This window comes from Phaenicophaeus curvirostris, chromosome 1 (genome assembly GCF_032191515.1).
Source record: "Phaenicophaeus curvirostris isolate KB17595 chromosome 1, BPBGC_Pcur_1.0, whole genome shotgun sequence".
Taxonomy (NCBI): Eukaryota; Metazoa; Chordata; class Aves; order Cuculiformes; family Cuculidae; genus Phaenicophaeus; species Phaenicophaeus curvirostris.
The window spans coordinates 136933290-136958199 of record NC_091392.1 but is presented as its reverse complement, the minus strand read 5'-3'; the positions used below and the strand labels follow the sequence as shown (position 1 = coordinate 136958199).

The following is a 24910-nucleotide window of genomic DNA, read 5'->3' as shown; positions in this document are numbered from 1 at the left end:
GGAGGGACCACTGTGATCGTCCACTAGGGCATTTATTGCATCTCTCTTAGATCTTGTGGTTTGTACCTGTGGATGAAAGTCTCACCTATGGGGTGAAATTCTCCCAGAACACTACTGCTGAGATTACTTCGTCCTGCAGGCTGGGAGCAGCTCCTTGGCCTGAGTTTTATATATGACAAACATAAATATAAAGCTGTTTATAAATGTTAGAGTTTAAATAAGTTAGAGTTTAAATAAGTTAAATAAGTTTAAATCTTTAAAAGGTTAAAAAAGATAAAGATTTTTGATAAAGATAAATCTTTAATCCTGTAACTGAAGTATCACACATTGAATGTCAAAGGGATGGTTACTGAGCTAAACGGATGGACAATGTTCCCTGAGGAAGTTGGTGGTTAAACCACAAAGTAATCACATAAAGTCTATGTAACATCTCATATTCTGCTTGTGGTACATCCTGGTTTGTCAAGTGAACGCTTAAGAGAGGTACTACAAATGCTAGCATTTGATTCACCAGTCCTTACTTGATTAAATGAAAACTGAAATGCACTTTTAAGATAAACTTTTTATTAATTCAGCTATAACACATCTTGGACTTCAATGTTCTCATTCCCACATTATTTTATTCCTCTGTTTCTGATATAAACTGACAGTGACTGGGGCTCACCTCATTAACTTTAGGTGTCTGTAGTATTGTTACCATGTCTGAAACAGATCTGAACCCCCTTTGCAATTATTGGAGGGAAATAGGCACTTTCAGGTGCACCATTCATTTCAGAGAGCAAGTTTAGGATGAGATGAGTCACTTGCTAGAAGTGTCTGTTTCGGTAAATGATAAATGGAGTCTAAACAGCTAGTTCAGATGTATGTGCCTACCCTTGGTCTGATACCTACACTAAAGTGCCATGTACACTTAAAAGAACAGCATGACAGTTTCACGTGGCTGACTTTGAACTGGGTATAATTGAGAAGCCAAGGAATAAAGGAGTCTCTATGTGGGAGGGGAAAAGCCTTGAGAAGTCAGTACAGAAAGAATGGTGAGCAAAATTTGCTGAGATTTACTTCTTGGTTGTTCCACCTCCCAACCCCATGAATCTTACTGTCAGTAGCAGCTGGTCTGTGAGGGACTGTGATCAGGCTGATCTCTTTCCCTGGCCCACAAGTTTCCCAGAACCCAGTGGAGCTCTCATCCTGACTCCCCATGGAAGGCAGAGATGAAGTTTTTTGTGGGAAAGGCAGTGTGACGGACCACATTAAGATCCTGGTTCAGTGCTTCAACTAGAGTCCCACAGGGCATATGTTAGAAGTGGCAGGTAATGCAGAGCTTGTTTCATGTGATTCCTGCCATAGCTTATACTCAGTGTAGCTGATTTGCAACTTCTAACACCTTGCTTTTCATGCATTTTCCTGCTTCCCTTCTCTTCCCTGACCCAACTCATCCTTTCCTCAGTGTTTTTCTCTAGTGAACTGTATCAGTGCCTGGTCTATGCATCATTTATGTGGTAGTGAAGTGTTGTGCTGCAACAGAGTAACAGCGCCTGGAAAAGGGGAATCAGCAACAATTTAAAGATAGTTTTTCATGGATCTTAAGAAAGAGATGGTTAAGGGTGCACTGATATTTTCACTTGCTTTTGTTCTACCAAGGATCTAAAATCCTAAAAAAATGATGTAATTGTTAAGAAAGAGGAAATTAATAGAAGCGTGAAATCAACTGAGTTGTAAAGATTAAGGTCATTCTTTCATCTTTGCATAAATTGTTTATCCCTTGTTGACTGACATAAAAGTTGGTTAGAGGTACTGCTGCCCCTAAGGTTTCCTCTATGCTGGTAAGTGAAATATGCAGAGGTTTATTCCCTGAGTGAGGCCAGCTGGCACTGATCGCCTGTGCCTGTTGAGATTGCAGACCCTGGGAGCAGAGTGGTTACATGTACCCTGCATATTGGGATCGATCCATGGCCAGTGTTGACTTGGGCAACTGGGTGAGATAAAACCATGTCCTGAACCATTTAAAAAATTTAAAAACTTAAGTGAAGCCTTGAAACATTCCTGAGGTGTGTTTAATGTGAACAGCCCAGCTGTGGCCTCTATGTCCAGTCCAGTGTGACTGTCACCTGAGTACCCTGCTGCGGGATCAGGCAGTAAAGGGGTGCTTGGCACTATAAGCAATCGTGGGGAAAATAAAACTGTATAGAAACTGTGTTGAACCCTGAAGGCAATTGTTATTGTGACATTCTTAATGTTGGTTTTCAGCTCACGAACTATCATAAATTCAAAATCTATGAAGGTTGAACTTTCAGTTTAAAGGTTCTCAATGGGGAAGGGGAACATTTCTTTTGTATTAATCTGTTCTATAAAATCACCCAATCGTATAATAAAATTTATAAACATTTGGGAATGTCTGCAACAAACGATGAACAACTGGTAGATTGTTCTGTCATTTATTTATGGAAAAGGCCAATGTTTTGGATTGTGTATCTGCTCAGATTAATATTATGTATTTTTTGCATAAACTTAGAGTTAGAAGAATTTTGTGATTAAACTGATTAAAAGTAACATTACTGCAACACACTTATGTTAATTAATTTCTTATTTCTTCTAAGCCAATAGCTTTGTAGGCTGATCTTTTAATTATTTGGGGAGCACCAAGTGTGCTGAAGCCAAAAGTTGTCTGCTGTGACTACTTAAATTATTTCCCTGGCTTAAGTCCAGAGACAATATTCTAAGTTTGAAATATGCAGAGGAGTTGGTGAGATTTATGCACCACTCCTCCTTAACTGCACATTGTAGACATCTCTGGGGAGAGCTTCAAGGGCTTTTGTACATGATAGCTGGGGTAAGATAGTCTTAAATACTATCCCATGAGATTTTAAAAGTTGGTTTCGGAACTATACGCTGTCTCTAGCTGCCAAATCAAACATGTTTTAGGTCATCTATAAGTTTTGCTTAGCATTTGTGAAGGAGTTCAAATAGGAAAATGCAAGCAAATCACAGCAAAAAAATGAAATAATTTTGGATAAAACTGAGGATTCTCCCACTTCCTGACAAACTGAAAGTTAAAAAGAATATTGCTGCCTTATCAAATGAAACATCTTTTTAATATTTGGAACAAAAGGTTTCATTAGTTTCTGGGACCAGAAGACAAAGGGAGTTTTATTTAAAATATAAGTAATTCAAAATCAGTAATTTCAGGTGCTTTATTGAATGCCTATTGACATTAACTGGAACACTGAAGTCATTGCATGAATCAGGTGATTTGTCCTCATGAAGATTATTGAAATGTCGAACACTACTGCAAGAGTAACCAGAATCTCTTAGGGCTTCGGGGGGCAGGGGAAAGATTTTACAGTGCATACACTCACAAGTTGAAGTGAGGACAGTCAGCCACGATAGGCATCCCTACCACGAGGAGGACCTCACATCCCAGGCACTCTACTGCAGGAGGACTCAAAATGACCTCCAGTGGGGGCTCCATTTATATCCAAGTCAGACTGGGGCTTGTGGTCATATATGGTCATGGTGGCACTTATTGGGTGGAGAGGTCCCCAAAGCAGCACCACGGTGGAGTCTGTAACCTGAGTTCCATATCCTCTGTACCATTGCTCACTCCTGCTCCCTCCCAGGGCAGGTGTACTTGCCACATTTCTTTAACAGAAGCAAATCTCTCCTTTGATGCACACCTCCATGAGTCCCAAAATCGATAGTTCTTTTCCTGCCGGTATAGCACATTATGAAACACTGCAGATCTCATTTTACTACCATTACCTTCAGAAGTATGTCTCCCACTGACTTTACTGATAGCAAGATGAGAATACAGAATTCTCTTATGAAAGCAAGATCTGAACTGACTTCAATGGAAAATTTTCCTGCTAATGGAGCAAAGGATTGAGCCCAATAAGATGATTGCAAGAGTCTTTTTCACTTTGATGAAAATAGAAATGATGGAATAGCTTTCCTTAGCTTTGCTTTTGTAAATATCCTATACTGCAATGATATTGACTTTGGGAGTACACTTTAGTAAGCCAGAAATTGTGAAATATAAATACTAGAGACTAGCTGTCTGATTTACCTTGAATGTACAACAGCAATCACCAAAGCTCTTACAACCTCCTAAATGCATCAGAAGTGCTCTTAATTAGGCTTAGTCTTTAAAGTAAAATAGTCTGTCTAGTTTTGTAGGGATATAATTTTAGTAGCTAGATGTTTATTATATATTGTTCACACTGTCACTCGTTATCATTCTTAGCCTGAGGATAAGATCATGGGTTCACATTCTGTAGTTACTCTTGATAGTTACTTGCTAATGTTACTGTTATGATTATTAATAGATCAGTAACAGATGCTGAACTGTGCAGTAGTTATATGGTGTTCTTAAGCTTCTGAATAGAGGCATGGTGGAAATATTTCTTTTTCTTGCCTGAACATTAAATAGAGTAGCAGAATTGGGTCAGGGTAAGACTGAGAATGGATAGACCATGGCTGGTATATGCTTCTCTACTGTAGAAGCCTGCAAGGAGAGTATTTCTTAAGGAATGTAATGGGATTTCACAAGTAGCTTTAAAATAGATTTAGAGAAAAATGAACAGCCAGCATCACGGGAAGACCTGGAGAGGGGAGCCCAGGCAGCTTTGACTGAGTCTGCCACCATGTCTCTCCCTCAGCAGGGCACTCACTCAATTGATTCCCAAGTCACATTCCCCAAACCCTTTAGATGAAGCTCTCGGCGGCGGTTTCTTTCCTTACTCCATTGTTTGATGCACCTTCTGGAGGTAGATTTTTTTGAACTGCTCATCAGTTGTACGCAGCATCTCAAGTCACAGAGTGAAGGGAATGCTCTGGAGCCCAGCTCCCTGCTTTGGGTTTCCCCATGGTGGCAAATTCTCTGGCAACAGCACAGCTCTTTTCCATCACAGGGGGACATGACACCATGGGAGCAGCTCCTGCAGCAGTTCCTTGCCTTCTTGAAGAGAAGAGTTTCTCCTTCATGGAGCAGTTGCTACATATCTTGGTGGTAATTCAGAACTGCAGAAGACTTTGGTCTTAAGTAAACTATTTTTGTAATCTGGGCAGTAGGTCAAAACAGAAGATGGCTGTGGCTTTGATGCAGCAGCTTGCAACTGTCAACACAGCGGAGGCTCATGTTTCTGGGACTGTATTGCAGGGTCACAGGTTTTCAGCTCCAGCCCAGCTGGGCATTCAAGTTTGAATGCAAAAGCACTTTCATTCAATTAGGCCAAACTACACGAAATCATTAAGAGCTCAATAATTTCTAAATTAGATCTCGCTGAAAGGTGAAGCATACATTTGTCACATAGTAGGCACAGTAGCTGCCAAGGGACGTCTGGTGGGGCTGTTCCAGCTCCCTGCTAGAAGTTCCCTTCTGACAGGGGGAAAAGAAGTTTAGCCATCTTGAGGCATTATATAGTATAAAAAATAGGGTTAGAATGAAATTACAATTACTAAGTGCTAATTGAAGCACAGGCACAGAGACTGCTAGATCTAATTAGAAAGGGACAGGATGTCTGTGTACCAGTCTCTCACTCAGGATGGGATTTGCCCTAGCTCAGGTTCATCACATCACTTGATTTCCATTCAAAGCAGCTACTGGGAGGTAGAGAGGTAAGTTAGTGCCAGGTAAACAAGACATGTTCACCAATTGTACATAAGCACGTTAACGGCTTGAATGCTTCCAAGACAAAAGAAATACAAAGTAAAAAGTTTGTTGGCCAGGCAACAATTAAAGAATATTAGCAAAAATATTAAACAATTATTTAAGCTGTATCCAGTATGGAAGATTAAATTTCCTTTCTATTTTATCCACATAGATACATTAGTTCTGCTCTATACAGTATAATAGACTTCGAACAATAAAATAAAAAGCACTGCAGAACTCATTGTTATCATTCTAAAGTTTTTTATGATTAAAGATAGTTGTATGTTATTACAGATGATTTCTTCATATTTGTACAGTTCTTTAAAAAGGTAAATAATGGCTGTGTTATCACTGCAATTTTTGGCTATTTTTACTGTTTTCTACATTTGTCAGTCTGGCATGGCGTAGAGCAGACAATGCCACTTACTAAATAACAATACCTCTCTCTACTAAAAGCAGGAAATGGGAGGAAGGAAAGCTTGCATCAGAGGGCTAGCTACCGAGGAAGAAAATAAATCACAGTGCAACTTCACCCACCTTGGTCTCTTCAGCCTGGAGAAGGGAAGACGGAGAGCGGCTCTTATCAATGCTTATAAATGTCTGAAGGGCGGCTTTTAAGACAATGGGGCCAGACTCTTTTCAGAGGGGCCTGGCAACAGAAGAAGGGGCACTGGACACAAACTGGAGCACACAAAGGTCCACCGAAAAATAAGGAAAAACTTCTGTACTATGAGGGTGATGGAGCACTGGAACAGGCTGCCCAGAGAGGCTGTGGAGTCTCCATCTCTGGAGATATTCAAAACTTACCTGGATGTGATCCTGTGCAACTTGCTCTAGGCGAATCTGCTTTAGTAGGGCAGGGTGGACTTGATGATTTCCAGAGGTCCCTTCCAGCCCCTGCCATTCTGTGATTCTGTGGTTCCTTTTCTTATTTTTGCTGATTGAAGGCTTGCAAAGGAGTATCCTTATTAGATATTCTTACAAATGGCTATATTGAACTGTGTTGAAGGAAATATTCATGCAGTGGCCTTTGCATAATGGTCAGTGATGCCTGTGCATGAGTTTAAGAGACAATAAGGTACTTTGTGATGCCAGTGTTCAAAGTACAAACATAAAATTATCTTTGTCTGCAGGGAGATGCAGGCAAATTCCCAAACGTACCTGGAATGTGCAGATCATACCAGAAAGGTTTTCAGTGTCTTTCAAAGGAGGAGAGTGAGTGTAAGGTGGCAGCCTTTCTTCCTGGAGTTACTTGATCTACAGGGAGCTCAAGTTCAAACGTCCTCCTCATGACACTTATATCTCAGGAGTGTATCCTGGCTAGCAAGATAGGCTTGTGGGATTCTCAAGCTCTTTTGCTGAAGTTTATTTAAAATTTCTCTGGATAAGATGGATAATCAGAGCTAGAGTGATACAGAAGACTGCATACTGCATCTGCAGGAGGCACATGGGCTCTCTTTTCTGAAGAAAAGGTACTTTAATCATTCCACTAAAAAAAAAACCAAAAACAACTTCAAAAGATGGCAATGAGAGCTTTACCATGAAAGGACGGGCCTCCTGCACATTGGCGAGAGTTTTGTAGTGCAGGCTAAAGATGCTGCTTCAGCTTCCTTTGACTGGTCTTCTTTAGACAGCCTCATAAGGAAAGCAAGAGAAGGGAGCAATCACCAGTGCTTTTTCTTCTCAGGTTTCCAATATATTAAATAGTCAGTATAGCAAATGCTCCTTTTCTGTAGAAAGCATTTTTAATTTTCCTTTTGTTGGTCCACACTTCCTTTGCTTTCCTGGCATACGCTGAAAGTCCAGGACTGCCCTCTTCAGTTCCTATCTCTCTCCTCGATTTCATCTAACATCTGCAGCATTTCTATGGCTCAGTTTCTCCATGTAAAAGACTGTATTGAGCTGTCAGTAGATGCAAAATAAGAAGAAAAGAATGAGGATACAGGAAGTTGGAAGAGTTGGCAGGGTTATATTTCTGGAAATTTTATTTCAAAGCATTATTAAAAAGCTTCCTAGTCTGTCCAGCTCATTGGTAGCTCAAAGGAATACTTTGAAAAAGCTATTTCACATACGAAATATGAACTGTGAGGCCAGCTGGGAAGAGTTATTGTATATTCTTAGCTAAAAAGAAAGAAGGGAGGGAGAAAGAAAACAATGCTGATGATAGACTTAGCAAACAATTAGCTATGACAACACTTCAAATAGTAAGTTATATCGTTTGCAGTGGCTGAAATATATTTTCTTTCACGGGAACCAAAACCATTTGTTAAAATTCATTATTACTCCAGTTGGAAGCAGGTGGGTTTGTAAGACTGGGAAAGCTAATTTTGGAATAGTAAACTGTGAGTCTTTGGCATGAAGCCAGTTACAGTTTGGAAAGCAGAGGTTGAATTATGGAGGAAGTGTGGGTTTCTGCTGTTATTGTTTTCACTTAATCTACAATTTGTAGAGCTGGATCAGGACAGCTGTCACCCAAAAATGTCCCTAGAAAGATGAACAGGACTGTATACACTCTTCTGCATGCTGATGTCCGCTTCCCCTGTTAAGTTTCTACTTTGCAGCTTCATCATAAAATGTCACACTAGATAAAATTCTGGCACAATGCAGAAGAAGTTGAGCCAGGAATTAATGAAAAGGAAGATTCAGCAAAACAATAATGGGAAGCTAATGTTGCTGCTGTTTCAAAAACTGTTGTGGAGGAAAGAAGAGGGCGGGAAATATTATCAGCAAGAGAAATTTGCTGTTCTTCATAGACTTACTCCTTGGAATTGCATTTTCCCAAAGAGTTGATCAGGCCTGATTGTTGTCAACAAGACCAGTTGCTTCACTGATTTCTTTACAGTCTATGCATTAAAAAAACTTGTGAGGCTGTTGATTACTAACTACTACCTGGAAACAAGTTTTGCTTATAAAGTCTATTAAATGATAGCACTAGATTCAAAGGCAGAATACAGAAGAATTTGTTTACAGTCTGTAAGTTGAGCACACCCATAGCAAATGTTAGTAAAGGAGATCTCTTTCCCCAACCAACAGAGGCATGCACCTCTGTTAAGCTCAGCCTAGCTACATTTCTTCTGCAGCCAGATAGTATATAAAAAAAGCTCTGATAAAAAAACCCAACAGTGCTTCCGTTGACAATATACATTCATTACAGTGCCTGCACAGAACTCTGACTGTGTGTCCTTTTGCTCTTTACTTTTTCTCCAAGGAGTTAGGATTAGTGTTAACATGACATCTTAGCTAGCTCTGCTGCTAGTCCCTTAGTTCTGTGCTGCAGCTGAGATGAGATTGCATGTCTTATTAAGCACTGGCCTTGTGATGCATGCTAGGAAAGCCATAATTTTTGTATATATGAAACAAAGAATAATATCATTATCTTGTCCTGGAGTTCTCTCATAACAAGGTTTTGCTGTACAAAATCATAACTGTTGTTTCCTGCTTCCATTATTCTTCCAAAGTCTTCCCCAACAGCCATCTAAAGTGATTTGTATGAAGACTTGTTAACAGCTGTTCCCTTGCTATGATTTTCCCTTCAGGGCTGCACAGAGCAATAACCTCCTGTAGAAAAAAAGCAAATTAATCATGATTATATTTCAATAATCTTCACTCCTCGTACAAGCCATCATTATTTATTTACCACATGGGCCCTACAATCGCCAGTGGTTACAAATGCAAAGACAATGAAGTCATCACCTAATTTTGAGGCCTGTTTGCCTCTTCAGCTCAAGGAAAAATTCTCTGGCTGTAAATGCAGAGTTGTTTTGCACTTCATACATAGGACCGGCAGTTGTAGCTGAAATACAATAAATCTTCAGGGAGGATACTCAGCCAGACATAAGAGTGGGTACAATACTTACATAGGTAGTAATACAAGGTGACAAGTCAACATTTCTGCATATCCCATGCTGAAGGAAGAGAGTGCACAACTAGTGGTTTTCATCACACTCTTAAATACTCTGGCTCTGCCTATTCAGGTTGTTAAAAAATACTCTGCATGCAGTTACGTTATGCAACCTCTATAAAATGGCTGGCTGGTTTTTTTCCCCAGCAGAACGTCTTTCTTATCTTCAACATTCTTAAGTGCATTTTATCGTTAGAAACCTAACATTGCCAGCTGTGGCTTCCTGATAACCTCTGCACGTTCTAGGCTTACTGAACAGGTCACATATACCTTTTACATAATCATAGCTTACTAGGAAATTTCATTCCTACAGTGCTTTTTACAGCACCTTTTATTAATATCCATTTAATTATGGCAATGCTAACAGTGACCTCTTCAAGTTACTGAGTCCAGAGGCAGACATGAATACACAGCATGACCACAAATGTAGGAGCCTTTCAAGATGTCCCCTGGGAGAAAGAGGGAGAGAGGTAGCCTCTTAAGTCTGTCTGTCTACTGGCTGCTCTCTGAAAAGAGGTGCACTGGAGAGGAAACTGAAGCCACCTCTCATGCTATGGACTTTCCACATCCCACCACTACATTACAAGCCACCATACGCATCTCCGCCTCTAGCTCAGTTGCATCATGTGGCTCCACAAATACTAGCCTCCATCTTGTGACCAGAGGCCCCTTCCTTCTCCACCCAGGATCCAGTATAGTCTCACATTCATCCAACAACAACTGGCTTTTACACAGATGGCTGTCATGGGATGGCTTAACTTGGGGCAGGGTGTTGTGTCTGAACTGCTCATGGGTCAGCTTCTAAGCAGCAGCAGTTTGCAGCCCAGGCTTTTATGATTTATTACCAAGATCTATTACAGTTCTTCGGCTTGCAGAGGGCAAGACAGGTTCAGCACACCCACTGCATCCAGCTGCAAGATGTCTGATGAGAGACAAGGACACAAGCAGCTCACTGATCTTCTCTCTGTCAGGTTCCTGCTTCTGGATTGATTGTTTCTTCCAGTTAGATGGAAACAAGGCAAAACTTAGGAAGACCTAAGAAGTGTTGAACAGAGAAGCAGGGTACGCACACTGCCCAGAGGAGACACGATGGGAGGTGCCCTGGAATGGAAGAATTAAAAAGAACCTTCCTCAAGATTTACTCCTCCTGGACTTGTAAACTTAACAGGAAAGTGAAGGACTCGCTGCAGGAACTGGGTCACACACTCCACTTTCCTGGTAAGAAATAACGCAAAAGGATCTGAGTGAAGATATCAGTCAACACACACATGTGTTTTCTTCCTTAAAGTCAGGAAGTCCATTTTTTTTTTCCAACTACACTCCTCTTGTGATTTTAAGTATCTTGACACCTTCAAAAAGACTGGGAGGTCATCTTTTAATTCCACTTGGCAGATTGCAAATTTTATTGTCAAACTTGGCTATTTAAATTAAAGGTTTCTTTTTATTAGCTAGAGTTTATCAGTTATAACTTCTGATTTCATCTGGTTCATTCAACTCTGGCACAGCTGTATCTTTTGATCAATATCCACTCCCTAGTAGCCAATCAACTTTTACTGCTTGAGTTCAGATTTTATCAAGAGTGGTTTTAAGACAGTTATTTTTAGGAAATTAAAGAGTGTAAGCATTTCAACAAATATTTATACACCAAAACCAAATGCTACAAAATCAAATCCAAATTCAGCTCAGCTATCCTGTGCACCATTAAATATCAAGTATTTGGTGGCCATTAAGCCACCTGGACTATGCACCTCTGCCTCATGTGTCCCACTACTTTTACTCAGCCTAGAAGGCCTTGTGAGGTTATGTAGCTTTACAGTACAGTCACGGCTGGGGGATCTGCAAGTACCAGTGCAAACAGAACATTCAATGGTGTGCAGGTCCCATAACAGATCTACAGAGAAAGCAAGAATATTTGTACATCTTTCACTTTTACCTCTCTCTGCTCAGTATTGTGGAATGTAGAACTAGAGCAGCAGAAATCTGGAGAGGTTCTGTTTGAAAAAAGATACACTGAAGTCAAAAGAAAACACAAAGAAATTCAGGTCTTAAAAGTGGAAACTTCTAGAAGAAGACAGATTCCTCTAAACAAGGCCCAAGACAAGATGTCCTTTATCTGCAAATAAATAGGAGTAGGAAATAACTTATGAGAAGTAAACCAGTTTTTAGTTAAAATGCTCCATTAGATAATCTTGCAAAGCCAGATCATTTTTACTTTAATAAGGCATAAAAAGCCTTTTTCAAAGTCAGTAACATCTGGTTGAGTAAGATCTACTAGGAGCCTTCATTGATGCCTGCTGGCAGTTGGCAATATGACATGACATGAAGGAATTCATAGTAACCACGGGAACTTTTAAAACCATGTCATCTTTCTCAGCAATGACATGAGATGCATCTGAAAAGTTAAAGGAACAAATATCTAAGTGAATTATCCTTATTGACCTCTGCAGTCAAAACCAAATTCATCGAGGGATCTTTGAGGGGGGAAAAAAGTCAATCTTGAGGTTTTACCTGTTCATTTAATTTGAAGATGCCAACTCCTCAGTATCCTTCAGAAAAGCTACCTGCATCATGCATGTCACATTACTCGCATGAAGAGGAAAACGTCTCTTGTCTCAAGGATCTTTATGAAGTACTTAAATAAGTAAGGACAGATACTGCTGTAAAAAGCAAGTGAGCAACTTTAGGGTGGGGCACATGTGCACAAGGGGGAAAAATGACAATTATGACGCACAGCAAATGTGTATGAATCACTGAAAGTTATGTGGTGGAAACGCAGATGGCATAAGCAAGAATTAGACACTTCCAGAAGAGGGAAGCAAAGAATAATGATCAAAATTTTAAGATTTCAGGGTAATTCATGAACATTTTTCTCTCTTGTACCACTCTTGAAGCAATCAGTCCATATCAAGAAAAAGTGTGGTGACCCTCTCCTTAAAAAGTCGTGATGGCAGCTGAGATTGGCTGTGGCTTCTTCCTAAAGCAGTTGCTAGTTTTCAGCCATGAGCCGGGCAAAGCCTAACAAATTCCTGGTTATGAGATTCACTCTCTTCTCAGTCTGAATAGTTCATTTATAACCACTGCTTTTCTCAAGGACTGGCTGTTAATTCTACTGCATGTGACTTTGCGTGGAGTCTAGACTGGATATGACACATTGTTTGCATAATTCAAAAAAATCTCTGTATGGGTTTTTTGTCTTAAACTTCAGCTCATGGAATCATAGAGTGTCTCTAGCTTTTTTCTTAATTACAGTTCTTCATTGCCATGGTTTCAGAGAAAGAGTTGAAAATTAGAACCATGACTGTTGAGTGCAGAATACAATAATACAAAATACACTTAGAAATAACTTATGATTTCAAGCCACTACCAATTTTTTTTGGCAATACAATTCTTATTTGATGATTAGAATGAGTCTTGTCCTGAGCAGCCTGCTTTGGCTGACCTTTGCTTCATCATGGGGGCTGGACTAGATGATTTCATGAGATGCCTTCCAACCTCAACGATTCTTTAATTCTGTGTTTGCAATGTCAGGTAAATTGTTGTAATTTTAACAGCATTCATGTTATAAGCAGTAAAGACATGTATTGTTTTATGTTGGTATGTGCCAATCATTTCCCAGACACTTCCCCCTATATGTGAATGCACACATACAGACTCTCCCACACAGACAAATACACCCAGAGATGGTACTGGCTCTTATTTAGTCTATATGAATGACAACTTGGGTATAATAAAAAGTACAAATGGAATTCATTTTAAATGCTTGTGTCAGAATGATAATGTGAGCCAATATGAAGATGGCATTTCATTAATTGTATTAAGTCAGTGACAAATGTGAAAAGTATGAATGTCCCAGTCTCAGAATTCTCTCCAAAGCAGTTATTTATGCACCTCTCATCTGTCATGTTTCCACCAAGGAGACAGTGAGGTCTAAGAAATAGGCCTCCATATGCAAGCCCACTAACTCCAATTTCGAGAGTGATCATTCCTCTCTTGCAGGTAAGGTATTTCAGAAGACTCTTAGGATGCTGGCATACACTTTAACTCACCGCTTTCCCAAGCAGCCATGTGTCAATGTATCTTGAGTTGATCCCATGTAAGGTTTGAGCACTGTGAACCTGAAACATAATAAAAGATCAGTGGATTCAATTGCACTCTATGGAAAAGATAAAACTTACAGTATAACTTGCATTTAAAGTAAGTAAGCATACCATGCCACTTTTTGAAGTGTATCTATCTCCTTCATGGTGTCTATTAAGTTGCTGAAGCTGTTGGCTTCAGAGCTTTAATGAAAATGTAAACAGTGGTCTTCCACATAGCACTAGTTTTAGGGCAACCTTCCCAGCATTTTCTTTCTGGTCTAGCTCTGAAGGCCTAGGAAGGGTAGTCCACTTCCCTTTAATTTGTCAGATTGCATGTATTTTACCAGGAAGACTCATGTTATTTTCTTTTTAAGGTAATAGCACAGAGAATTGTTTTGAATGCAAATACTTCTGTGAAGCACACTTGAAATTGTAATGTACTTTTGGAGGACAGTAGAAAGGAAATCTTATTCATATACAATTAAGAAAAATAGTTTTGTTTTATTTTATTTAAAGATGTTACAATATGTTCACTATATTGGCTGTCCAGCAAAGAGATCCTGCAGGAAAGGGAACACTAGGTCAAATTACAAAAAGCTCAGGAGTTCAGAATCTATAGGTATCATACTAAATTCCAAGTGCCAAGACAATATTTTGAGAGAATATAATAAAAAAAATGGAGGCTGTTCCCGCTTTTTTTATAGAAATATTGGGCTATCAAAAAAATTGCCTGGTAGGTAGGTGTTTTCTATTTGTAAAACAGCTCTGTGTCAAGGACATGCTAATGAAAAATTGCGCTGCCAGAACCATAAGCCTCAGGAATGAACGGCTTGCAGGGAGGGGTAAGCAGCAATTGAGAAGCAGTGAGGAACATTTTGCACTTGCTGATCATCTTCAGTGAATGTATTTTACCCCTCCTTCTCCCATTCAAAAGCAAGGACACTATTTCATGTTCTCAAGTTTCACTAAATAACACACAGAAGGAAACGTCATAATCTGAGACCAAATGTCAGTATCTTTTGACATTTTCTCTACCAGTTCTCTTTATATAAAAAGCTACTCAAACTGTTTAACACAGCTGCTTGCATTAATATTACTTATTTCCTTGCTATGTAAACTTAAATGCTCATTGAAGTTGACCATAATGAAAATATGTCGATGGCTAAAGCAAATCGTCCTCAGTTTATGGACTAAGTATTTGCAAATGAATGTGTATCTGAGACATCAAGACAAACATTTCCCTCATGTATGACACTGCATTGCAGTGCTTCAACATCAGAAAGCATACAAAATCCACTTAGGTGGTACCTCAGCAGCAACTCTCTGGCTGTAAATGCTACATTTGTTGAGCCTTCCAATAAACTTCATATTTAACATCTGGAACTGCATGAGCTTCATTTGGCTCTTCCAATAACAATCCGGCAATGTGAATGCAGTAATCTTCTTGAAAACCATCATCTGTCAAGTGGTAGGTTATTTTACTTGACACATTCAATATATCCATATGGATAATCTTACACAATAGCATCTTCCTAATTTGGTCCTCATCTAGAGAGTGTTCATGTTATCATTTTACTGAAAAAATAGAACAGTTGTTCTAGCTGCAAGGTTAGCTTTGTTGCTCTAAACTGCTTAAACTCTCTTTGTCTGTCCTTCCTCCTTAGGAGAACAAAGTGGAATAAATAAACAGGGATCATAACATCAAACAGAACAATCAATATTTGTCTCTTGTCCATTCATATTAATCAAATGTTAACAATGGATTTATAGTAAATATTTATGGAATGCTTTCTCTTGCATCCTCAGAATACACTGTAATTCTTAACACACAGCTAAAAGCCAAATGTTTCTCTCAGACATACTACCATACTATTAAATAGTTCTTAAATGTTTATATCAATGTATGAAGTTAAATCTTCTTTCTGTAAACCAAGACTAATTAAGAATTATTAATAATTAATGGCTATTAATAATCACTGTCAGTTCTTGTTACATTTAATTTTCTGTGCAAATGCAGCCATAGAATCATGGTAAGTCAACTGTTCTCTCCACTTACAATAGATTTGTTGATATTTCTGGTCTATTGACCTTCTGAATACAAAGACTTCTGTTGTAGTACAGACCAGTTTCATGAAGAGGCATAAGCACTACTCCCAAGAGGCGTTCTGCTTTTTACCTAGCAATTGCTTCACACAAAACATAGAAACTGGTCGAAGAGGAACACCTCCCCTCACCTCTCCTCCAGTATAAAGCTCAGAACCTACTGACATATCCCTTCTATTTCTTACTACCATGGCTGTTTTGTGAGAATTTTTATTATAAAGGTTTGAAATGTGCTTCTTATCCATCCTACATCCCAGGTGGTGAAGACACAGACTATGAGGAACAGGAGACATACCATGCTAGCTCCTGAATGATATTGGAAGCAGCACTGGAGCAACATACAAAAGAAGATAAAAGGTAAGAGAGCAAGTATACTCTATTAGATTGCTTTCTTCCTTAACGAGTTAGCAACTGGCATCCATGTTATTTTATCTAGAATGAATTTCTTGCACAGAAATAAAAATTAAGTTTAAAATAAGGTTGATACATTCTAATTGTGAAAACATATTTTTCAGGGCAGGAAGGAAATGGGATGATCTCCAGACATCTGTGTGAGTCATAGCACGCCAACGAAAGACACGTGGGCATGCTTATTTGGCACAATTTTTTAACTTCTCTTTTGGTGTAACTATTCTTTTAGCTTTTTCCTTAATTACACTGACCAAGGTGAAAAAAGGAACAGGTCCTAGGATGCCTGACTTAGATTTACCCTGATTTGTAAAACTGTAACAGAAAAATATTTCAGGATTTCACAGATTAGGACCAGATAAAGACAGAGACTTATATAAACCCATGTTTCAGATTCCATTTCCTTGAATCATATTTTAAGAACATCATCCTGAGGGGAGGACTAGAAAGCTTGTAGTCAGCACTGTTAATATTGAAAATCTGCTAAAAATGTATCTGTCATTGTAGCTTAAAAAATATATTTTTAGTACTATGTTCCCCTAGCCTCAACAATATCAAACCACCAGAAAGCTATGCATGCATGGAAGATACATAGGCCCAGCAATAAAGTTTAAACATTATGATTTTCCATTAACTGAAAAAGGGCCTGACCAACTGCAGTGTGAATGGGCTGCTGTTGCCTCATCCTGCCTCAAGCACCAAATTTTTGGCTCACTAATGCCACTAAGAAGCTAGGCTTAACAATTGTTGTCTAAGAGCAGCATTTTTGTATTCTACCCTGTGTGCTGCATGCTCCTCCCAGAAACATAAAACTAGCTCAGCACCAGTTTGAGAGAAGAAAGGCTGCATCATACAACAAAAAGTCCATTTGGAAACAGATCCCCTTCCTTCACTGGGAAACCCGTACATACGCAGATATTTATGATTTTCTTCTAAACCTGTTACCTACATGGGGGAGGGGGATTGTGAAGAAAACTATTATTTGTCCACACTATCAAATAGTCCTAAATATACTTTCTTATCTGGGTGATGTCTAGGGAAGCCAGAAATAGAAAGCCTCCACACCGCAGCTATGCTGGTTTACAGCACTCCTCACAGAAGAGCTACTTGCAGCAGAGCTAGGGGCTTGGACAGTCAAGATGCTTTACAAACCATAGGTTCTGTAGGAGCTAGGGCTTTGCCATACATAAATACTGCAGCAGGAAAAGAAAGAATACCTTCACCCTGCAAAACTTTTCTGGGATAGGCTTATTTATTTGGACTTTGCTAAGTGTATAGTATTAAGTGGACTGTCTGTGAATTCTAGTTATCTGGTCTTTTATAGACTCTATGAATAAATAAATCATAACCCAGGAAAAGATTAGCAGTTGTTGTCATGGCCGATAAGTCAGAATCCAGTCAACCAAGTGTAGTACTCCAGGTTTTTGCTATTTAAAAGCCTCTCAAAGACTTGCCCCGATACAAAATTGAAATCTCATAGCTGCATAAAGGAACAAATCTCCTTCCAGGTTAGTAAGAACATAAACGGTAGTGCTTGGCATTGTGCCATTCAGCAGACATTTAGTCAGTACCAGCTAGGACTCTGGGAATATTCATTCTTGATTGAGGTTTTGCTCTGAAATCTTCTACCAAATCCAGAGCGTGCAGGAATCCTGTGAGAAGTTAGGCATACCACACCATCAGAATAACATGTACTCCGAAGTTCCTCTGTTGCTGAGGAAAACTCTCTGGAGGCAGGGAAGAAAATTCAGTCTTTGTTTGGCCAGGAAGTTCAGACCCCTCCACAGAGGCAGCTGGGAGCTGTGCACTGCCCAGCACCCTGCCCCGCACAGCTGCATCTGGCTCAAGCCGGCAGCTGGAATTTGCCAGGGCGTGTAGCAAGAGCACAGAAAATACCGATGACTAACTCCCGCCACTCACACCCTTGCATTACTTCCAGTTTGACTTAGACACGACTGCCTTTTTCTGATATTTTATCTTGCCATACCCTCTCTCACTTCCGGAGGGTAACTCTTCTGACACGTTGATTTTTTTCTTATGTAGTATTTGATCTTTTGACAAAAGTCAGCTTTTGATCCCCAGCAGGCAGTTTTAGGAAAGCTGAAATGTTGTCTTATCAATCACAGATGAGCTGATTATATCACACAAAAGCCACTTTGTGTCATGAATAATTTCAGATCCTCCCTATTTCTTAGGCAGACTTGTTCCCTTATACACAGAGAATTAAACTCTGTGCCTTTATTTCCTTCTGGCTTTTCTGCTGGGACACAAACTTATTCAGAACAAGTAAACAAGCTTAGGAGGCAACACAAAGACATCACCGATAGCACTTGCTACCTACCCTGCACAGTCCCCTGGCATTTCACTGCACAACTGTCCTGAGCACTGAAGAACCAAAGGAGCTAACCTTCTTCTCATAACTGCACTGTCAGTCAAGTTTCCTCCTTTTTTTCTGCCTTTCCCAAGGAAAGTTTCTTGCTAGGACAAACTCTGAACTGCACTCTCCTGCCTACACTGAATTTTTAGCTTTCTGTGCCTTTCTGCATGTTCCAGCTTTGGTAGAAGCGGGACCTCTGTCAGGTATGTGAGTATCTTTAAAAATCTGTGTTATCTACAGCAGTCCTGACTAATGCCTGCTGAAGGATATTCTTCTTTACAAGTGCAGCAGGTGCTGTTACAGATCTGGCTTTTGCATCACTGTAGCCACATACACGCAAACACCTGATAATCATATGGCAAACCTCAGAGAAGGTAAAGGGAAAATACAATTGCCTGCCTTATTTATAGGCTCATTATTCTCTAAGTGAAACTAATGTTCATACAGATGTCCTGTTCCCAGGAAGCCATAGTCATTATGAAACACAATTCAAATATGAATAATTAACTTATTTTATTGTATCCAGTTTGGGGCAAAACAAAGCTACATAGAAGAAATAAAACTAAAACAAATACATAGATCCTATGGAAACCAAACACTTCACTTCTAGATTTAATTCTGATGGGATGCCTGTCTTGCAGCTTCTGCTGATGTAAGTGAAGCTGGTGTGCATCTCCCTTCGCTGACAGAGTGCTGCTTCTTGCTTTGGTTACAATTTACCATTCAGATGCTTTGATAATGTTATGAAAGTCACATCAGGTATGTCAAAAGGCACTCTTTATGACTGCCTCTGCAATGACAAAGCAACTCTCCCAGATATAATTTTCTCCTTACTTGTGTAGATAGGCTCCTTACTTAATAAACATGCCTTTGATTTTGGAAAATTGTCGCTACATTTACCTCAAAGGACAGACATACACAGCATATCATGATTCACAGCTACCCTGATTATGGCACCTCCTGAAAAATGCTGCAGCTCCCTCCCATGCCTAACTTTCCTGGAATGATGTGCATATGGGTTTTCACCTGACTCGGTACCAGGATGGTGCTAAGTGGTACATTTGAAGCCAAGGTGTGGGAATAAGCCCCATAGTCCTCTGGTAGAAACACAGCTTGGGAGACTGTTGATGGAAATTTTTTGTCTGTTTAAGAAGAAACTTCTACAAGTGAAGTGGGTGTAAGGAGTTGGTCCCATTGCTCATCAAGAAGTGCATGTTTTCATAACAATTCAGGTGCTTCTGTTGTGCCTATCTCTGCTTTCCCAAACACAGACAGCAAGACTAACATGATGTCGTTTTGAGTGGTGATAATGCAATTTGAACTTGAGAAATTAATACTGCTTTTTCCAGGAACAGTGGAAGAAAAGCCCTTGCATTCCTTCTTTTACGTATTAAACAGTAAGAGAGGAAAGTGATGAAGAACCTGAAAGGTGGTTGCTTCTGCCACTGACTTCTGCTGGACTGAGTTCAGTTTCAATCCTGTTGCCAGTGCTCTTAAGTTTCTTGAGATTGTATCTCTATAACATAGCTCCATTGCCGGTGGGCATTTCTAGGTCTTTGTTTCTCAAATAAAAGCTTGACTTAGCTTTCGAGGCAAGCTGTTGGAATGCCTTCTCAATCCAATACAAGGGCTGGCTTCCTTCCTCAGTCCCTCAAGGACCAAGTGCCATGCCCAAATTTCTTTCAGAGCCTACTTCCAGTGTGCTCTTTAATTGAAATAAAATGTGGCATTTAATATTTCTTCCTGATCTTCTCATGACAACAGAGGCCAACTTCCCTCAGCCAGCAGCATGAACCCTCCCAGGGCATCCCTGTCCTCCTCTGAGATGTAGTTAAGCAACCCATCAGCTGCTTTGAACAACTGCACAACATTAAAAGCAAAGCAAATATTTTAAATTCTATGCTAAGACTGTAGAAGTAATTAGAGAAGCATAATCAACACAAAATTCACACCAAAGATGACTGTTTACATATATGCTAGAGAAAGGAAAAATAATAGGTATTCTGCCGTGGAATTTATAACAGAGATATAGAAACAAAGAAACCAAGCTCTATGGGACTGACCTTAAAGCTACAAATCTTAACTTTTTTTTGTCTTTAAACTCAACATTTTGTAACCAACTGTTATTTAGGACTAGCTTTTATAAGATTCACAACAATTTAAGAATAAAGGTGCAATGGGTTGAGCTTGGAATTGCTTCTTTTTTTCTGCAGTTCCTTATTCGTATTGCATTTAGTTAAAAGGTTACAAGTCCAGTGGAAAAAAAGAAAAAAAATCAAAATCTTCAGCTTCAGTTGTTCACAGCACAAACTATGCTGACCTTTTCCAGACAATTACATAAAACAGCAATGATAAGCAGTAGGGATCCCTATTAAACTACAACCCACGGCTTTTGTGTGTGTGCATGCCTTCCTTTTAGCCCACAGTTACTGGTGACACTGAAAAAGATTTTATGAAGAAAAACAAGAGATATGATGAATTCCAACAGAAATCATCTTTGAAATATGAACAGCAAGCATAACCACAGCTGAATCCAGCATTTGGTTAATTCACTAGGGATGATCCAAGACACCTTCTAGCCTTTATACTCAACTCAAACTAGGCATGTTAATAAAAGCCCTTTAATCTGTTTCATGAGCGCTTTGCTGTTTCCTTTATTTGAGGGTGGAGAATGTGCTTCACAGAACGTTTCAGCTTGTGTGTAAGTTCTTTCTGGCACAGCGCATGTGCCCTACCCAAGAGGCTGTGTTTTCCTTTACCACATAACTGCTACAGATGAAATCATCTGAAAATCTCTAGCAGGAAATCCCTGAACGTGAACTACAGATTCGTGTGTGTGTAGTCTCTATAGACAGTCTAGGTTACAGCTTCCCAAAAAGCCTATTGCACATGTACTGTGCCCACTACAAATACTGTTCCTCTTTTCTCAGTCTTTGCAAAGAAATGGAAATAACTGAGCGGGCCTTTAGTTAGTTCATTTTTAACATACAGGCTAGACAGTTGCATTTTAACAAAGAAAGCAACTAAATCTGGTTTCTACTATTTGCCAGGACAGCAACTGCAGTTGAGAAATAAATTATGCTGGGTTTTGTTAGCACTGCTTTCAATGGAAAAGCAGTGGCAACCCCTCCTCCACAGTTTGGAGGAGATCAGATTTCACTCATTGCTACTCCTCTTGACTTCTTCAGCGAGAGCAGGCATTTCTGAAATATCCACCAAATAGTGCGTGAGGATGGCAACACAAAATTTGTTGTCTTGAAAACAGTCTCAAAGACACAATCAGTAATGCACACACAGCCACACAAAAATGCACCTGTTTCTCCTTGCAAAAAAGACCAGCTTCAGCTTTGAAAGAACATAACTGTGAGGATGTTAATGATTTTCTTCCACTCTTCTATGGAATATTTCTGAGGTCTTAAATAGCTCCACCCATAATTAATGCTGCTGAGTAAATCGAGGGTCTGCAAGCCAGATGCCTGAGAATTTGACTGAGTGATCAAGTCTGATTTTTACCTTCCCATATGATTAACTAGAACATTTGCACAAAGACGTAAACTTAAAACTCCTGGTCTTCTGGTCTTAAGTGATGTTAGCTGAATAACTGAGTCTCTCTCTATATATATCAAATAATTTGTATGTATAAGTTTTACTTTTTATACAAGAGCCTCACTGAAGATATGCTGATGGCTAGGGAGAAGACAATTTATGGTATACTGTGAATTACTCCAGTAATTAAACGTACGTGGAAACTCAAAGAAACTAGGAATATGCTAAATGTCAAAAGGTTGCAATGCCATTAATTTTCTAAATGAATGAATGCTGCAGGCCATGCGACTACCCACAAGAGTTATATAAAAAGTGAAGTTATATAAATTTTGATTTGTAAATAGAGATGAAGAGGCATGTGCAAGAACAGCACAAACAAGACATTCAGCTGTTGCCAAGTGAGGACAATAAAACAGCAGAACTGGTGTGCTGAGTTGATGTTTGCTTCAAATCCCATTGTGTCGAATTTTAAAAGTTCACTGCAAAAGCACTGGGCCAGAACAGAACTTGTCAGGTTTAATGTATGTTTGTCCAGCGCTTCACCCTCCTTATGCATCCTTTCCTGCCCAACATTACTTGTGAAGCAGAAAATTCATTACGGTGAGACAGATAAGCAAAGCTCTATTTTCTTCCATATTAGTCAGCTTTAATACTAAAGCTGGTAAGTAGGGTTAATGCAGCAGAGGAAAATAATGTCATCTGAGTGTGTTTCAAAACAGTCAGCTGTGCTTAAGGTAGTAAGGAAGAGTTTCTTCTACCTGCTGCTTAATGCTGTCTTCAGCAGCCTGGAAGAGGAAAAGAAAGTGGGCTTGGAAGCTATTGCAGAGAGTGGCTAGTAGAGGATGAAGGAGGCTTGATGTCTCTTTTGTACAAAGTTAAAACCTCTGGAAATCAATGGGTGGTTGTTGTTGCTATGTCAGAGAAACAACATCTTGTAAACATCATTTTTTCTGGTGGTGTCAGTTTCGTGCCCACTCGGCCCCCCCAGCACCAGAATGTAACAAGACACAGCTGAGGCTCAGTGTGCTGCATGCTCCTGCTAACTGCACAGCCTCTGCTAGGATGTTGCAATAAAGTTTTGATCAGTTTTTCAGCTCTGCTAACTTCAGCTGTGAAGGTTGAAACGTTGCCTTGGTGGTTACGTATCCAGGAAGAAAGAAATAAGTTTCATAGTTTCATGCCACCTGTGGTCTGTTCCAGTCATCCACTTCATCTGCATTGGCTGCATGCAGATATTGCACCGTAAATATTTTAGTTTGTTAAAAAAAAGTCAGAATTAAATTTTAAAAGTTTCAAGGGTGTCAGACCATTTTTAAAGTTATGGAAAGAATCAAGAGGAAGAGAGTCTTTATGTTTTCAAGATCACACATGGGGAATCGAACAGAAATGAGGAAATGAGGAAACAGAAATCTCAACTACTAAGCTCCCTGTTTGCATCACTAAACAATCACCATCTTTGCTCAAAACATGGAAAGCTTTCTTTTGAACCTTTACACAAGCCAAAAATAATTTTGCACATTCTGCACACTAGCCCTCATTGCTCTCTACAACTACCTGAAAGAAGGTTGTGGAGAGGAGGGTGCTGGCCTCTTCTCCCAAGTGACAGGGGACAGGACAAGAGGGAATGGCCTCAAGCTCCGCCAGGGGAGGTTTAGGCTGGACATTAGGAAAAAATTCTTCACAGAAAGGGTCATTGGGCACTGGAACAGGCTGCCCAGGGAGGTGGTTGAGTCACCTTCCTTGGAGGTGTTTAAGGCACAGGTGGACAAGGTGCTAAGGGGAATGGTTTAGTGTTTGATAGGAATGGTTGGACTCAATGATCCGGTGGGTTTCTTCCAACCTGGTTATTCTATGATTCTACTTCAATTATGAAAGGACAGCTCATTCCCTGTACTCACACTCCCTCACAGAATATTCACAGGGAGAGGTTAAGTGCATCTTTCTCTACTTCTCTGCTGAAGTTCATCTAAACCATCAGCCACAGCTGTCTCTAGTGTCCCATTACACCGTAGTCTCCGATAGGAAGCCATGCTAGCAGGATGCATCTGGAGGGACTGAGATGGCAAATGTGTATTTATCACTCAAAGCACAGAAGTGTACACAATTAGTTCTTACTAATAGGCAGGAAAAAAAAGAATTATTTTGTGTATTTAAAAAGATTCCCCTGACAAATGTATCAGCAAATATCAACTACAACTGGGGACCCTCTATAGTAAAATATATAATTATGGCAGAAATGCCCTGGACAGATCCATAAACTTTACCTCTGTGCTGAGATATGATATCATCAACATGATAAGTTCCACTTTCTTAGCTGTTTTTAAAATACCGAAGTCTGCCACAGCAACTCAACTATGTGTGGACTGAAGCAAAACAAACGTCCTTAATCATGCAGGTTTGGCCTGGTTTTGCACAAGAAATGAGATACAACGTAGTTGGTAGCAATGCAAGACCTCATCAATACACACATTCCTGCTTTTGATCCCTCATCCACATGTGATATCACTATGTAATTTTAACTTATTTTAAATCTTGGCAAGTGTGAAGCTTCAAATTTTACATTACAAAGGTGTGGAGGAAAGCTCTCCACAAAAGTCTTACCTCAACACGGTCTCCTCTGACTCCACAGTACTAGACGTAGCTGGGGGTGCTTGCAACTAAGGCCATGGTGAATTCCTTTTCTGGCTCCTGCCTAGAGCTCTCAGCAGACAGCAAGGGCTTTTCAAATCATCTAGACAGGGAAGAAGGAGACAAGGCAACAAAATGGAAGAGTACGTGAGGAAAAGAAGGTTAAGCAATGATAAGAAAAGCAAGCAGGAACAGCTTTGAGATTTTGAACCTGGTAATAA

The 24910-nt window shown here is 39.7% G+C and overlaps 1 long non-coding RNA gene across 2 annotated transcripts; it reads right to left on the bottom strand.

Moving 5' to 3' along the window:
* Window positions 1–579: 579 nt before the first annotated feature.
* LOC138730515 (uncharacterized) lies at window positions 580–24870 on the bottom strand. 2 transcript variants are annotated; one of them, XR_011339038.1, is made up of 6 exons: window positions 24663–24870; window positions 13595–13663; window positions 6809–9205; window positions 6455–6698; window positions 6176–6296; window positions 580–5182 (listed from the first exon to the last, which is right to left on the bottom strand). It is a non-coding gene; the product is annotated as an uncharacterized lncRNA (long non-coding RNA). The 2 variants fall into 2 exon arrangements; XR_011339037.1 differs by having other exon boundaries at window positions 6176–6698.
* Between the last annotated feature and the right edge of the window lie 40 nt (window positions 24871–24910).